Source organism: Pongo abelii, chromosome 2 (genome assembly GCF_028885655.2).
Source record: "Pongo abelii isolate AG06213 chromosome 2, NHGRI_mPonAbe1-v2.0_pri, whole genome shotgun sequence".
NCBI lineage: Eukaryota > Metazoa > Chordata > Mammalia > Primates > Hominidae > Pongo > Pongo abelii.
The window spans coordinates 194,404,125-194,418,113 of NC_085928.1; the positions used below are offsets into that span (position 1 = coordinate 194,404,125).

The following is a 13,989-nucleotide window of genomic DNA, read 5'->3' on the forward strand; positions in this document are numbered from 1 at the left end:
GGGAGACTGAGGTGGGCGGATCACTTGAGGTCAGGAGTTTGAGACCAGCCTGGCCAACATGGCGAGACCCCGTCTCTACTGAAAATACAAAAATTAGTGGGGAGTGGTGGCAGGTGCCTGTAATCCCAGCTACTTGGGAGGTTGAGGCAGGAGAATAGCTTGAAACCAGGAGGCGGAGATTGCAGTGAGCTGAGATTGCACCACTGCACTCTGGGGTGACAGGGCGAGACTCCTCAAAAAAAAAAAAAAGAAAGAAAGAAAAAGAAAAGAAAAGAGAAACGATGCCAGGTGGCTGTTCTCTTTGCACATCTGGGTGAAGACCCAGAGGCTGGGGTGACACTAAAACTCCACAGCCTGAGCCCCATCCAGCTGATGGCAAAGCAGATATTTCACGACTGTGCCTTGGTGAGAAGTGAGTTTGGACACCCCAAATGAACTGCAGTTGGGAGCAGCTCCCAGCTCCAGCTCCAGCTCCCTGTTCATTTTCCAAGAGGTGGCAACAGCCAGAAGGAGTCTGAGATGTGACTCCCAGGGAGGAGAGGTCGCCCCTGAGGATCAGTCCAAAGTTGCTACAAGGCTGGACACCCTCTCTCCACATAGCTGTGGTTACCTTAACAGTTTGCAGTGTGTGTATTCATTTTGGTTGCCAAGCAGACTCAGCTGAGTAGATGTGGGCTCTGTAGGCATTGTGAGAAGTGAGGCAGGGGAGTGCGCTTTGTTAGTGACTTGGTTCTTGACCACCATCACCTCAGTTTTGTGATGACTTCCTGGAAATACGGCCATGCTTGAACTGGCAGCAGTTTAGTAGAGTGGTATGAACCGAGAATGACACTTGTTAGCTGTGTGACTTTGGCAAGGTATTTGCCATGCCTCAGCCTCAGTCTGCTGCAACATGGTCTTAATGATGGTTGCCTGCATGATTGTCACAAGGACCATAGAAAACGTATGTACATGCTTGGCATATAGTTGGCACTGAATGCCGTCACTGTAATTGAATCTGACAATGGGTGTGAGAACCATTAGGGAGGGGTGAAATGCTCCCCATGCCCGTGAAAAGGTGGAGGGGACTCAGTGCTCCGGCTTCTATTATGTGATGCGACAATAACTATTACTGTGGGCATGACCACAGCCTTTCTACCTTTGGCAGCCTGTCAAAGGGAATCTTCTGGAGCCAGCCTCTTCCCTCCTTTCCCACCTGAGAGAGGAAACATTCTTTCTTGCTGGGAATGAGGCTGTCAATCTACCTGATTAAGAGTGAGAGAAGAGAGGTGGGGTACAGCGGTGAGGGCTGTAGGGCTGGCGGGGGTGGGCAGGTGTGGAGGAGAAGTCTTCAGAGGCATGTGTGGGTGAGGGGGAGTGGAATGAGAGCAAAGAGATTCTAACATTCTGGGCTGTGTTTATAGGTCTCCTTTAATATTTTTCAAGATACGGATTAAGTGAAATTTCTCTTTCTTGGTAAAATATATATAACATAAAATTTACATTTTAAGGCTGGGCGTGGTGGCTCACGTCTGTAATCCCAGCACTTTGGGAGGCCGAGGTGGGTGGATCATGAGGTCAGGAGTTCAAGACTAGCATGGCCAAGATGGTGAAACTCTGTCTCTACTAAAAATACAAAAATTAGCTGGGTGTGGTGGTGGGCACCTGTAATCCCAGCTACTCGGGAGGCTGAAGCAGAGAATTGCTTGAACCCGGGAGGCGGAGGTTGCAGTGAGCCAAGATCCATACAGAAACTCTGTACCCATTAAACAATAACTTCTCACCCCACCTCCTCCAGCTCCTGGTAACCTCTATAACCTTGATTCTAGTTTCTGTCTCTACACATTTGCTTATTCTCTATCCTAGACATCTAAGTAGAATCATACAATATTCGTCATTTGTGTTGAGTTTATTTCACTTAGCGTAATATTTTCGAGGTTCATTCATGTAGTAGTATGCATCAGAATCTCATTCCTTTTTAAGGCTAAATAATATTCCATTATATGTACAGTCATTCCTTAGTATCCATGAGGGATTGGTTCCAGGATCCCCGTAGATGTCAAAATCCAAGGATGTTCAAGTGTCTGATATAAAATGGTGCAGTATTTGCATATAACCTACACATATCCTCCATATACTTTAAATCCTCTCTACTTATAGTACCTAATACATTGTAAAACTATGTAAATTATTATGCTGTATCATTATTTATTTATTGTTATATTGTTACTTTTTCATTTTATTTTGTCTTCAATATATATACTTATTTTTATTATTATTATTATTTTTTGAGATGGAGTCTCACTCTGTCACCAAGGCTGGAGTGCAATGGCACAATCTCAGCTCACTGCAGCCTCTGCCTCCCAGGTTCAAGCTATTCTCCTGTCTCAGCCTCCTGAGTAGCTGGGATTACAGGCATGTGCCACCACGCCTGGATAATTTTTGTAGTTTTAGTAGAGACAGGGTTTCACTATGTTGGCCAGGCTGGTCTTGTACTCCTGACTTCAACTCATTTGCCCGCCATGGCCTCCCAAGGTGCTGGGATTATAGGTGTGGGCCACCGCGTCTGGCTGTCTTCAAACATTTTTGATCTGTGGTTGCTTGCATCCCTGGGTGGGAAATCGTGGATACGGAGAGGGCTGACGGTATAGTCCACATTTTGTGTCTCAGTTCATCTGTCGAGGAACATTTGGGTTGTTTCCGCCTTTTGGCTATTGTGAATAATGGTGCTTTGAACATTAGTGTACAAGTATCTATTTGAGTCCCTACTTTCAATTCTTTGGATAGATATTTAGAAGTGGAATTGCTGGATCATATGGTAATTCTGTGTTTAATTTTGGAATTTTTCTTTAAGTGCCTTTGGCTGTCAAACTGCATCTTTTGTTCTCATGACGGTTCTCAAATCCTTTCATTCTGTTATAGTTTCTCCCCCTCTTTATTTCATGCCATTGATTTGTTGGAGAAACTGGCTAATTTGTCTCTAGAGAATGATCTACTGCTTAGATATATTTGTTCCCTACTCACGGTATCATTTAATTTGTTCCTTCATCCACCATGTTTCCTGTAAACTGAAAGTTAAATATAGTCTTCATGGGATTCTGGTTCAAGTGTGTGACAGGAATAGCCTATAGAAATGCTCTGTGTTTTTCATTGGATCCTATCAGGAGCTACCAAAATGTGCTTCTTTTTTGTTTTGGAGCCAGGGTCTCACTCTGTCTTCCAGGCTGGACTGCAGTGGCACGACCACAACTCACTGCAGCTTCTACCTGCCGGGCTCAAGTGATCCTTCCACCTCAGCCTCCCAAGTAGCTGGGACTACAGGTGCAAGCCGCCATGCCTGGCTATTTTTAAAATTTTTTCTAAAGATTGGGGTCTCACTATGTTGCCCAGGCTGGTCTTGAACTCTTAGACTCAAGTGATCCTCCTGCCTTGGCCTTCCAAAGTGTTGAGATTACAGGCATGAGAAACCATGCCTGACAAAATGTACTTCTTAAACATAAACATAAATTTACTCTGAGAATGACCCACCTGGGTATGTGGGGTAAAACCTCTTTATTCTGTAACATGAATTCTTAATTTCTTTATTTGTATTATTTGTTTATTTGTTTTTAGAGACAGGGTCTTGTTTTGTTACCTAGGCTGGAGTGCGGTGGTATGATCATGGCTCACTGCAGTCTTGACCTCCCTGGTTCAAGTGATCCTCCTGCCTCAGGCTCCCAAAGTGCTGAGATTACAGGCATGAGCCTGTGATTGTGCAGTGGGATGATCTCAGCTCACCGCAACATCTGCCTCCCGGGTTCAAGCGATTCTCCTGCCCCAGTTTGCATTCTTAATTTCATTCATAATGCTCTGGGGTAGGTACTATCACTCCCACTTTATAGAAGAGGAGACTGAGGCTTAGAGAGATTAGATAAGGTATGCAAAGACACTATGTTAGTAAATGGCTAAGCCAGGATTCAAAGGAAGGGACTTGTGGAACATGGATTTGAGGGGTCATTTCAGCTTTAAGGGAGGGGTCAGCTGTCCAGGGGTCCGCAGACTCAGTGCCCAGGGTCCAGGTCCCCTTGAGGAAGGATTCATGGGGCCTTGTCTAGTCCACAGCGCTCTCTAGCAAGTTGTAGCTGCTTCACTGTAGATTTTCGTGACATCTGCAAGGTACAGAGGATGCAGAGGAGTGGTTCTGGCCTGAGAGCTTTTACAAGAGAATGATGCTCTGTTTCTAAACCAGAATCTCCAGGGATGGGGTATGGGCAGCGGCAGTTTTAAAAAGCTCCCCGGAGACTGTGATGCAGGTGGAGGATAGGATGCAGGCAGGCCTTAGAGGCTTGGGAAGGGCTGTGACTGGCCCTTCCTTGGTGGAGAACTTTCCCTCAGAGCAACCAGCCAGGGAGGGTGCAGTGACTTTGCTATACCTTGCTTAAAAGCCATGGTCTACCGGGCGTGGTGGCTCATGCCTGTAATCCCAGCACTTTGGGAGGCCAAGGTGGGTGGATCACTTGAGGTCAGGAGTTCGAGACCATCCTGGCCAACATGGTGAAACCTCATCTCTACTAAAAATACAAAAAATTAGCCAGATGTGCTGGCACATCCCTGTAGTCCTAGCTACTCGGGAGGCTGAGGCAGGAGAATCGCTTGAACCCAGGAGGTGGAGGTTGCAGTTAGCCGAGTTCGTGCCACTGCACTCCAGCCTGGGTGACAGAGCAAGACTCCGTCTAAAAAAGAAAAAAGAAAAAAAGCCGTGGTCATAATCTATTATTTGTGTCCATGAGAAGAAAGATTGTTCTGTGGTGGTACCAGCGGCCTCAGGAATCTCCTGCGGAAGCCTCCTAAGCCCCACACACTTGTGGGTTCTGGGTAAGCTGCTTATCTCTCTCTGCAGTGTGCTGGGGCAATTGCTGTCAACTGCCAGAAGGTAAGGCCAAAGTCTTTCCCCTTGCTGTGCTTCTGCAGGTGCCCTGCAGTCAGGGATGAGAGTGGAAATAGTGACAGGGGTTTGTTTAAATTAGAGCAGTGCCCTGGGTCAATGGAGGTCCTTCTTCTCAGTTGCTAGTTTCACCATCCTTTGCTCCATTGGCCACTGTCTCCCAACCCCTACCTGGGCCTCTGTCCCTGCTGTTTGCTGGTCATCTCTGACCACCAGTCTCTGGCAGCCTCCTGCACCTCTGACAAGCATCTGTCACTCTGGCCCTCGGTGCCTGCTGCTCATGTGGGGATGACGGCCCACCCTCATCCTTGGTCCTTGGGTTGTGAGGCTGTGCTCACTCTTTCACTACTACCTAGAACTCTCTGTCACCTCTCCCCAGACTCCTGGGACCCACGGTCTTCCTAGTTCCGTTTAGCTTTTTAAGGGGGAAGTGGGTGTATGTGTTTCATAGCAGAATTGCTTGAGCTCCTAATGGTGGTCCTCCACCGCCTCCCACTGGATTTTACTCTGCAGCCTTTTGCAGTGAGGCATGCCTCCTTCTCCTTCATCATCACCATCATGACCATGTGCTGAGTATCCTGAACTGACAGCACTGTGATGAGAGTGTAACATACGCACGGTCCTCCGTAGGACCATAGGAGGATTGAGCGTAGGAGGCTGTTAGCATCGCCATCCCATCCCTATTTTGCAGATGAGGAAAACAAGGTACACAGAAGTAAAGTAGTATTCCAAGGGAATGTGGCTGAGTGGATTCCTCATGAGATAATTGCTTCCCCCACCTCCTGCCCCTTAAGCTCAGATCTTTGCCTTCCAGGAGGGAGGTGAGTTTGGAGGATTCAGGAGCAGCCTCCCAGGGCACCCTGATTGTTCTGCTGTCCTTGACTGTCACTCTGAGGTGCTGAGTCTGGCCCACTTCCTCATGCGTGGTGATTTCTTTCTTGGGGTACAGTCACCGCGCATGTTACAGGCCTCCATTGGGCCTCTATCCCCCACCCCCACCCCCACCCACTGTAGCATTATCGCTGCCCGTGCCTGCGTGAACCTCAGATGTGATTAGGGTTCAAGCTGGTTTCCGTTGGGCACAAAACACATCTCTTAATGTCTCCAAGCATTTTGTGACAACTTAGTTGGCACAAGGGTGTCTACAGGGTGGTGTCGCTTAACTCCACCGGCCACTGTATGAGTGGGGTGGGGGGCTGGTAAGGTAAGAAGTCAAAATGTCAGTCATCATGATCTCCGAGTGCCAGGATTCTTGCTGAAAACTACTGTTGTTTTTCTTATAGTTTTTGCTATACCAAATACTTAGTACTTGCATAATCAAAGTAAAATAAACATAATCTGGGAATTTTTTTTTTTTTTTTTTTTTTTTTGAGACGGAGTTTTGCTCTTGTTGCCGAGGCTGGAGTGCAATGGCACAATACGGGCTCACCACAGTCTCTGCCTCCCGGGTTCAAGCAATTCTCCTGCTTCAGCCTCCCGAGTAGCTGGGATTACAGGCATGCCCCACCACACCCGGCTAATTTTGTAATTTTAGTAGAGACGGGGTTTCTTCATGTTGGTCAGGCTGGTCTTGAACTCCGACCCGAGGTGATCCGCCCTCTTTGGCCTCCCAGAGTGCTGGGATTACAGGTGTAAGCCACCACACCTGGCCAGGAAAAACTTTAAAAACATACAAAGAAGAGGTCTGGCACGGTGGCTCATGCCTGTAATCCCAGCACTTTGGGAGGCCGAGGCGGGCGGATCACCTGAGGTCAGGAGTTCGAGACCAGCCTGGCCAACATGGTGAAATGCCATCTCAACTAAAAATACAAAAATTAGCTGGGCCTGGTGGCACACGCCTGTAATCCCAGCTACTTGGGAGGCTGAGGCAGGCGAATCGCTTGAATCCGGGAGGCAGAGGTTGCAGTGAGCCGAGATTATGCCATTGCACTCCAGCCTGGGGGACAAGAGCGAGACTTCTCTCAAAAAATAAATAAATGAATAAAATAAAATTAAAAAATAAATAAAAATTTTAAAAAAGTACAAAGAAGAAAATGAAAATCTAAAATCTTAATACCCAGGAATAACCACTGTTGATTTTGGTATAACTACCTAGACTCTTCCTTTGCTGTTATAGATATGCATGATTGGGGTTATCATGCTCTTTTGGTCACAAATAACAGAAATCATCCCTAATAAAATTAACCAAAAAGGAAAATGTACTCAGATGATGGAGGGGGTTCGAAGAACGTGGGGCACTTGGCCTTCTGAGGCTGGAACCAGGAGTCAGGAAGCTGTCTCTGAACAGGACTGAGGACAATGGATTTGTTGACCGCTCCTCATGTTTTCCCCACCCTGTCCCGCTTTGGGGATTCCTCTCCCAGTCCACGTGGCCCTGGGGACTGTCAATCACAGAGTTTCCACCCCGCCACCTCCAGATTCTCGCAGACATCAGGGGCGTTCTTTGGCCCACTTATTAACTCAGGGCTGAAGTGTGTGCTCCGAGCGTCCGAGTCTTCCTTGGGATAGGCCCGTGGACAGATGGGAGGAGTTCTCATTTCCCTAGCTGGTGATAAGAGTCTGGCCCTTCTAAAGGCTTTTATAATTATGATGGGGCAATAACTAAATCCAAGTAGGGTAAGGAAGTGGAGAGAGGAACAAGGCAATACCACACCTACTTAGCAGCTGGTAAGCTCAAGTCATTCTTTTTTGCCCAAGCTGATTGGATCTGGGTTTCTACCACTTGTTTCTGAATAAGACCTGAACAATACCATTTATCTTGGCTCATCTGCTGCTACAGTCCCTTCTTTTTATTTGTTTGTTTGTTCGAGATGAACTCTCACTCTGTCGCCCAGGCTGGAGTGCAGTGGTGCAATCTCAGTTGACCACAACCTCTGCTTCCTGGTTTAAGCGATTCTCTTGTCTCAGCCTCTTGAGTAGCTGGAATTACAGGCATGCACCACCAAGCCTGGCTAATTTTCATATGTTTAGTAGAGACGGCATTTCAACATGTTGGCAAGGCTGTTCTCGCACTCCTGACCTCAAGTGATCCACCTGCCTCAGCCTCCCAAAGTGCTGGGATTACAGGTGTGAGCCACTGTGCCTGGCCAGTCCCTTGTTTTTGAATGCAGGTCTTTGCTGCTTTTCCAAGTCCAGGATGGTGTGTCCACTGCCTGGCAGTTTATAGATACATAGTCCCACCCATGCTCAGAGACTCGCTGGTTGTGTTTGAGCCCCAAATTCCCAGAGAGGGAATTTGCTTAGAGAATGGAATCACACAGGAAAATGATGGCTGCCAGGGGCCCACCTTTGTGGAGGTGTGGAAGTGTAGGTTGGGAGGGATCACAGAGAGAGAAAGAGGACTGTTCTGAGCCAGACAGTCCTCCTGGAGGGATTTCTTAAGTGTCAAAGTATACTTATGCATAAGTACACTTTGCATATTTTCGTGTGGGCGGCCGTGATATAGTGCCACTGATTCCTTAGTTTCTCTTGCCCTGAAGATGTCAGGATCTGCCTTTTGCTCTGGGCCCCCTGCCTCCTGTCTTCTACTCCGGGCCTTTCTGCTCCTTCCCTGGGCTCCCCCTATCCACCCTTTGCTCTAATCAAGGCTCTGCTCCGGAGAGAGCAATGCATCTAAATGCATTCTTATCATTTAGTCAGAGAGACCTGAAGTATGCAGAAAACCCCAATGATGCGGAGCGGTGTGAGGAGCAGTGGGGCCCCTGGAGATCAGGGAGGGAGACATGCTCCCAGCTAGGGGAATTAGGGCAAATCTCATAGAGGAAGCGGGTCTTGAGCTGAACCTTGGAGGACCCTTACACTCAGACGCTGCAAGTGGATGGAAGGACCCAGGGCCCTGAGGAGAGTGTGGATTCAGTGGGGCTGGAGGAGGAATATGGAGTGGGAGGATAAAACTGGACAGGCAGGCCCGGGGCAGCTTGTGGAGGGCCCTGAATATCATACATATCTGTGCCAGAATAACCAGGGGCCTCCAAAGCTCAGGGCTGAGAGGATGGCTGGGAGTTATCTGTCTCCGAGGGCTGATACCACACTTAGATGTGGGAGAGCAGGTCCGTGCCCAGGGCTGGGCCTCAGAGGGCCCAGTACTTTGGAGTGCCTTCGTTGCAATGTTCTAAACCCTTCTTGGATGTCTGGGCTGGGCCGACAGTGCTAGCTGGGCTGGGTGCCCAGTGCCTGGACGGGGTCTGTGTGGGTCATGGTTTCTAGAAGACTGTTCCTCAAACATTTCTCTGATGACAGAGGCCAACCAGAGCTGCCCTCCTGGCAGACTTGAGTCTGCCCAGGCCCTGTTTCTCTCCTTTGTGGTGTTCTCTGCCCCCCACTCAGGGTGTGAGGTCAATCTGATGCCCTGAGGAGCTCCGGCACGTATGCCTACGGTGTGGTCCTGGAGTCTGTGCATGGACCCCACTTCCAGGAGGGAAGCCTGGTGATTGAATTGCTCCCGTTGGCACGCACAGTATTTCTTTTATGGGATCCTGTGAGTTTGGTCCACCTCCATTTGTCAGACACAGGCTGAGTTCAAGGTTCCGGGCTGCAGACGGTCCACGACCAACTCTTGGGCTCGACTGTGAGTGTGCCCAGGCATCAGCCCTCCCACTGCACTCCAACCACGGTGCTGCCTCAGGTCGACAGCACTCGAGTGTACCCGTGAGCCCTCCTCACCTTGCCAATGGCACTAGGGCGGCCAGCCCAGCCCTTCTGTGGTCTCCACACCACATATCAGGCAGTCCTCTGAGGGTGGCCCACCTGTCTCCTCCGAGGGCCCTCAGCGCTGGCCCACAACACCAAGGGGCCTTCCCACGGATGTCCTGCTTGCCTTGACAGCTATGTGAGCATCAAGGACACTGTTCTGTCTGTTCACGGGCCCCCTGGCCGATCCTTCCTGCTGGTGGTGTGTGGAAGGCTGTGGGCAGTCAGCAGGGAGAAAGATCACATTCTAGGGATTCGGCAATTATAGCCTGAAGAGTTCTAGAGCAGTCATGTTTGGGTGATGTGCTGTTTTATGTTTATGCTCTACGATTCTAAATGATAAATTTAATATAATCAGAACACAAAGAATTGCTCTTTTTTTTTTTTGCATACTCTGGGTGAGACTTGCCTTGGTAATCATTTTTGAGGAATCACCATCACCACCTTTGAGAGAGCCACTGGAAGCCAGTCCTCAGGGGCTGCACTGCGGATGATGCAGTGTGGAATTATGATGCAACCAGCCTTAAATACATGGTGTTAGGGAATTGCAGAGGTAAAAAGGTCTCTATTGTTTCAATATAAACAGATTTTCTAAAGCAATGACATTGTGGATAATTACAGTCTTGCTACCTGAGATTTATGAAGTTAGTCAGGAATGACAAATTTGATTATAACAAATGTGAAGAGACGGGGCCGGGCACGGTGGCTCACGCCTGTAATCCCAGCACTTTGGGAGGCCAAGGCAGCGGATCACCTGAGATCGGGAGTTCGAGACCAGCCTGGCCAACATGGTGAAACCCCGTTTCCACTAAAAATACAAAAATTAGCTGGGCGTGGTGATGCACGTCTGTAATCCCAGCTACTTGGGAGGCTGAGGCATGAGAATCTCTTGAACCCGGGAGGCGGAGGTTGCAGTGAGCTGAGATCATGCCATTGCACTCCAGCCTGGGCAACAGAGCAAGACTCCATCTCAAAAAAAAATTAATTAATTAATTAATTAATAAAATAACAAATGTGAAGAGATGGTTCCTGGACTCAACAGGAAAAGATGGGTCCTCTACATTCTGAGGAATCTTCATGTTCATTGACTGGACAATAAACAAATACAAAAGGACCTCTTCAATCAATCTGTATCACTCATGTGGACCCATGACTTTTTGTAATATATTATAAAATTAAATTGTTCATGTTGACAGGAGCCCACAAAATGTATTTGCCCAGGGCCTGCAAATCCTAGGAGTGCTTTTGCCCTGGGCAGTACTAGAGAGACCATAGGCCCCTACCCGCCACCCCTGTGGCAGTTCCATCCATCCTGGCCTTGAGGGAATGGTCACCGCCCGCCCTTGGGACCCAAGGCTCTGCATCCTGTGCCTGCGTGCTGGCCTGGCCCCATGCACCAGGTAGACACGGGGGACAAGAGGTGTGTCATGGCATAAGAGACCTGGCGTGGGGAAGGAAAAGTCACAAGTCAGGAGGAAGAGATTGGTGGGAAGAGACATAAGGGTCAGTCTCTTTTGAAACCAGGTGAACAGCCCTAGCCAGGTGTCCAGGCTGTAAGCCAGGGCCTTGTCCTTGAGTCCCCCCATCCCTCACCCCCACAGTCAGTCACCATGTCCAGCCAGTTCTGCCTCATATGGAGCTTGCATTTGCCAAGGTTCTCTGGAGAAATAGGACCAATAGGAGGTACATATGTACATCCTATTATTATTATTATTATTATTATTATTATTAATTATTTGAGATGGAGTCTTGCTCTGTCACCCAGGCTGGAGTGCAGTGGTATGATCTTGGCTCACTGCAACCTCCAACTCCCTGGTTCAAGCGATTCTCCTGCCTCAGCCTCCTGAGTAGCTGGGACTGCAGGCACGCACCACCATGCCCAGCTAATTTTTGTATTTTTAGTAGAGATGGGGTTTCACCATGTTGGCCAGGCTGGTCTTGAACTCCTGACCTCGTGATCTGCCCGCCTCAGCCTCCCAAAGTGCTGGGATTACAGGCATGAGCCACTGTGCCTGGCCGTACAAGCTATTATTAGACATATTACGTATTACGGGACTTGGCTCATGTGATTAGGGAGGTGGGAGGTCAAGAAGTCCCACCGTCTGCTCTCTGCAAGCTGGAGACCCAGGAATGCTGCAGATGTAATTAGGTCTGAGTTCAGCTATCTGAGAACCAAGAGCTCTGATGTCTGAGGGTGGGAGAAGATGTCCCAGCTCAAGAGGAGAAAGGAAGAAAATGTGTTCTTCTTCCACCTTTTTGTTCTATTTGGGCCCTAGGGATGACACCCTCCCACATTAGTGAGGGTGGTCTTCTGTGCTTAGTCTACTAATTCCAGTGCTAATCTCTTTTAGAAACACCCTCACAGGCACACCCAGCAGTAATGTTTTCTTAGCTATCTGGGCACCTCTTAGCTCAGTCAAGCTCAAGCATAACCTTCACCATCACAGAGCTATTCTGACTTCCACCTCCTCTTCCTCCTATTGCCCCTGCCTCAGTTGAGGCCTTGCAGTCTCTGTCCTGGACCACTGCAATAGGTTCCTCATTCCTATTGCTCTGATGGTGCCTCCTCTCCCCATCTCTTCTAGAGATTTTTCTTTTTCCATTTGGTATCTATTTTTTATGACAGCTTTAAATGCACCTAGTGTTTTGTTTTGTTTTGTTTTTTGAGACAGGTCTCACTCTGTTGCCCAGGCTGGAGTGCAATGGCACGATCTTGGCTTACTGCAACCTCCACCTCCCAGGTTCAAGTGATTCTCCTGCCTCAGCCTCCTTAGTAGCTGGGATTACAGGCGTCCACCACTGCGCCCGGCTAATTTTTGTATTTTTAATAGAGATGGGGTTTCACCATGTTGGCCAGGCTGGTCTCGAACTCCTGACCTCAGGTGATCCCCCTGCTTTGGTCTCCCAGAGTGCTAGGATTACAGTGTGAGCCACCACGCCCAGCCAGTTCTAGTTTAGAGAGTCAAGTAACTCAAGATGACTTTTTACCAAAAACAGTAGCCTCTTCCCATCCTTCCTCTCCAATCTTCCCCCACTCACCCCAATTTACTGCTTCCTAGAGGCAACCACTTCCCACTCACAGAGCTGATTGCTTTCCTGCTTACCTGAGTGTGTATGTGAGGATGAAGGGAGGATGCTTCGTTGCAAGCTTTGCTGCGGAATGGTCTGGGCTGGGCCAGGCTGCTTAATGGGGATTGTGGATGTCAGAGTCTTTAGGACTTTCTTTGTGGGCTAGTCAGTTTCCTACAGATGGCTCTTCCAGTCCTGGCAGGGATTAGGGACCTGGCTGCCAGTGTTGGGGAGAAGACAGGGAAGAGGCTGGGGGCGGGGCATATTTCTGTCTTCGACTTGTAGCTCCTGTTTGATCCCATTTTTGGTGTGGTGGCCCCGCCCTCACTCTGCTTGATATGCTAGTTCAGAGACCCTCGATTTACTTTTTTAGAAGAAAAACACCCAAGTCTGTGAAAGGAGCGGGAGAAGATGAGGTGGGGGGAGGAGTCAATCCCCAGTCCTCCTGTTTTTGGCTCCATCTTTACCGCCTCCTGTTCCCTGCTTTCAGAGGACCTGGTGCCACCAATACCTGAACCATCTGTGGGTCGGGGGTCTAAATAGAATTGGCTGTTTAACGCCCTCATGGTTCAGGATTGAGCTTTCTTGGTTTTGCTACGTTGGTTGCCATTTTTCTAGCTGCTTTCCAGTTTCAAAATGTTGCTATTGACGCCTCTTCTGTTCTCTTTTTCCTTATGGATTTTTTATCTTAAAAAAAAAAAAGAATTTCAGAAAGGAGTGAGGATAAATGTACGTGCCCAGTCCACCACTGTTAAGCTACTGGAGAGATCCTTCTAGCATTTAAATCTGATTATGTCTTCTTCCTGTTCAAAATACTTCCATTGTGCACCATTGGCAGTAGGATAAAATATAGAAGCCTTGTGAATGGCATTTTTGGGCTATGCCCTAAATCAGGGCTCACTCCTCTCATGGACTAGACTGTATTTGATTCTATTAATTTTAATGAAACAGAAATTTCAGGGCACCTAGAAACAGACAGACTCAAAACGTTTACCTTTTTCCCCTATTAAATGGCAATGCTAGAACAATGCTTAGCTATCACCTTGCATGACCTTTAGTTCTTTCTCGCTGGGAAACTGTAATTGCTGAGCAGTTAGGAACCCTGAGATGACTGGGTTTGGTTTGGGGTTAAAGCTCAATGCCGGTGTGGGGTGTGTGTGTGTGTGTGTGTATGTGTGTGTGTGTGGCGTGTGTGTGTGTGGTGTGTGCGTGTATGTGTGTGTGTGGCGTGTATGTTTGTGGCATGCGCGCGTGTATGTGTGTGTGGCGAGTGTGTGTGTTTGGCATGTGTGTATGTGTGTGGCGTGTGTGGCATGTGTGTTTGTGGC

At 48.4% G+C, this 13,989-nt stretch overlaps 1 non-coding gene across 1 annotated transcript in view; it reads left to right on the top strand.

The window, feature by feature from the left end:
- Positions 1-1,115: 1,115 nt before the first annotated feature.
- The window catches only part of LOC112132668 (uncharacterized), a 43,144-nt gene continuing 30,270 nt past the window's right edge, over positions 1,116-13,989 (top strand). The window contains exon 1 of the transcript XR_008523467.2: positions 1,116-1,268. This is a non-coding gene — a transcript (uncharacterized LOC112132668). The remainder of the gene's footprint in view (positions 1,269-13,989) is intronic.